The sequence below is a fragment of the Leptonychotes weddellii genome, chromosome 9, assembly GCF_054177405.1.
Source record: "Leptonychotes weddellii isolate Sample4059 chromosome 9, ASM5417740v2, whole genome shotgun sequence".
Lineage (NCBI taxonomy): Eukaryota > Metazoa > Chordata > Mammalia > Carnivora > Phocidae > Leptonychotes > Leptonychotes weddellii.
In genome coordinates, this window is record NC_138377.1 from 117,902,203 (window position 1) to 117,905,630 (window position 3,428).

General features: G+C 39.6%; 1 non-coding gene across 1 annotated transcript; it reads left to right on the top strand.

Moving 5' to 3' along the window:
- The first annotated feature begins 448 nt into the window (after positions 1 to 448).
- On the top strand, positions 449 to 612 carry LOC115941099 (U1 spliceosomal RNA). Its single transcript, XR_004075852.2, has one exon. It is a non-coding gene; the product is annotated as a U1 spliceosomal RNA (small nuclear RNA).
- Positions 613 to 3,428: the final 2,816 nt, after the last annotated feature.

Genomic DNA, 3,428 nt, shown 5'->3' on the forward strand with positions numbered 1-3,428 from the left:
TCTCTCTCATGCACACACACACTCCCATTAGATAGAGAGAAAAAAACCTTTCAGTTTCTTGCCAAGTCTAATAAACAGAGCTGCCTTTGTCATTTGTAAAAGTGTGGCTGTCCCTCCTTCTGGAAAGTGATAGTATTGTTTTTCTGCATGGACTACACATTGTGTGTGTGTGTGTGTGTGTGTGTGTGTGTGTGTGTGTGTGTGAAGCAGGAGGGAAATGAAGGAGAGGGTTCTAGGGAGAGAGCACCATAGAGTAACCAAACACAAAACATAATGTCAACCCTATAAAATTAAGACGTGGGGTTCCCAAATCAGTCACCTTCAATTGGGGAAGCTAGAGTGTAAGGAGATTGGGTGGTCTTTTCTGACAACTTATTCATCGTCTAAGACAATTCCATGATCAAAAATATCTTTGAGAAAAAAGTGCCTTAAAAAATTTTAAAAAACGATACTTACCTGGCAGGGGAGATACCATGATCACGAAGGTGGTTTTCCCAGGGCGAGGCTTATCCATTGCACTCCGGATGTGCTGACCCCTGCGATTTCCCCAAATGTGGGAAACTCGACTGCATAATTTGTGGTAGTGGGGGACTGCATTCGCGCTTTCCCCTGGTTACTTCCGTTTACTAAAGAAAGATTTCTGGGGGCGCCTGGGTGGCTCAGTCGTTAAGCGTCTGCCTTCAGCTCAGGTCATGGTCCCAGGGTCCTGGGATTGAGCCCCGCATCGGGCTCCCTGCTCGACGGAGAGCCTGCTTCTCCCTCTCCCTCTCTCTGCTGCTCTGCCTACTTGTGCTCTCTCTCTCTGTGTTAAACAAATAAATAAAAATCTTTAAAAAAATTTTTTAAAAACGAGAATATAGCAACGTGTTAACAATGGTTATCTTTAGGTGGGAGGGAAAGGGGGCAAGTTATGGCTAATCTGTTCCTTTTATTTCAACTATTCTGCATCTTCCTGTTCTCTTTTGATGTTAAACTGAAGGGAGAAGAGAAAAGATATCAATGTAAAGGAGAACTCACTGACACAGAGAAAATCTCAACAAAGCCTGATGTAGCCAAAGATGCATGGGCTACCTTCCATGTCCAGTTATTGGAGGGTTAATCAGAAAACATCAATTGTAAAAACTTTTTAAAAAATGTGTTTTATAATATTGCTCCTTTTGGCCCAAGGATTATAAACTGAATACAGCTGAGTCTTCCTCATTGTCCCAAGAATGATTCAGGATCATTTTCTGAACATCACTTCTTTTTAAACAGGAAAGAGGGCTAAATCCATATTGACTCCAAAAAAACATAGACAAATGGGTTCAGTTATTACAATATCATGCCCCCCGCATTCTCTTTCTCCCCATCAAAGCAGAATGCATATATAGAATACTAATTAATCAAAACATTGAATGATTAAGACTTTAACAGAAAAATAGGGACTTCAGCTAAGAGGAGCAACTGAATAAATATATACATTTCCACTCCTTCATTACATCACATTAAAGTAACAATGAGAGGATCTTTTAAAAAAATAAACAAACCATAAGGATAAGAAAGAGAGAAAAGACAATACCTATAGAATTTAGGAAACTGGAAAGCAGAAAGTATAAGTGACACCTGGCATAGACTCAGGAATGTAGAACCCTAAGCCAGCAATGGGAAAGCAACCAGGATAACCCAAATGCTCAAGAATTGGCAGTGTAATTTACCTCTGGATGCAAAGGTTGAAGGACAAAGACAGGGCTGAATTCTATTTAATGAGCTGGTAGAGCCCAGATCATCTACCTACTCCTTCAGGTCTCAGCACTCTAGAGATTTCTTCTCTGGGGGTAAAATGCAGTGTCTCTGGGAAGGAGCTCTCCATACACAGAGTCCAGAAAACACTTGCAATACGCGATATTTACAAAGTGAATATGAGATCTCCCACTTCTCCTCCCATTTGGGTTATAAAAAGGATATCAGACACTCAGGCAGGAGATAAGAAGATTCTTCTCTGGAAAGAATCTCACCTGCCCAAATGAAAAATGTCTAAAGATGTTGGTATCGAAGTGGGGAGGTGGGCAGTTCCCAGTAAACCAACACAGCCAGATCACCTTCCAAGGAAGCCACAAACACAGAGCTTCTTACAGCTTTTAGGGCTCCATTTATTAACAGAAACAAGCAGCTAAGGGTCACCAGACATCAGAGGAAAGCTTCTAACATGAAAGGCAGAGACCAGAGCAAACAGACAAATAAAAGCGACTGTGTGAGGAGATAAAACCTTCAAAAACCCATCATGAGTATCCTCAAAGAGATAAGAGCCGACTGTTATTTTCATGAAACAAGAACTCAGTCCAGAAAATAAGACAGTTCTTTAAAATTAAAAATATGAGAGCAGAACTTTTTAAAATCCTCATTAGAAGAATAAGAAGACAAAGTTGAATATAATGAATTTAGTCTTATTTGGGGCAAAAATAAAGCTAAAAGAAAAAGAATTGGAACAAAATTTTTAAAAGCAGGAAGATTAGAAGAGGCTCAATACCAAAATAATCAGAATTCCAGAGAGAGAGAGAGAAAGAAACAGAGGCAGAGAGAGAGAGATTCAGGGACAGGAAAACAGACAGAAAAAGAATAGACAAGAAGAAGAAGGGAAGAAGAGGAGGAGGAGGAGGGAAAGGAAGAGGGGGAGGGAGGAAGGAGGGGGAGGAGCAGGAGGAGAAGGAGAAATGTTCCCACAGTTGAAAGGCGTAACTTCCCATATTGAAGCAGATGAAAATAAACACCCAGCAAGGCACACAATCTTGAAAATTTGGAAGATAGAACAAAGAGAATAGTCCAATAGTTTCCAAGAAGAAGAAAAAATGATTTACAAAGGGTGAAAAATCAGTGTGGTTTCAGGCTTCTGAATAGCAACACCAGAAACTAGAGAAGAATGGAGTAATATGTTCCAAATCTGAAGGGAAAAATTATTTCCAACGAAGAATGCTACACCCCACCAATCACAATGGATCCCTTATCAGGAAGTTATTGGAAGATGGGTGGCACCAAAATGAGAGAGTATTTTTAAAAAAGAACTAAGGAAGGTATGGTATCTAAGAAATGGGGGTTCAACCCAATAAAAAAAGCCAAAACAATTTTCATGTTGAAGGTAAAGGGAGACCCCAAGTTGACAATAGCACATGCTGGCCAGAGACAACCACTCCATGTTGTAGCAAGAAACAAGCTCTAAAAGACTCCGAGCAGATAAAATATGTAGAATGCTTGGGGTTTTAAGGTTACTAAAGCAGAAATAAGCAACAGGAAGAGCTTAGGGATGATTTAACTACATAGAAAACTAAAACAACTCAGAAAGCAATTGTTAACTTCAGAGAAAGCAAATATTACACCAGAAAGGAAAATATTTCATAGCATATATATACATATGGCTCTGCTATGAATAGCATTTATTTAAAGTCATAAAAATG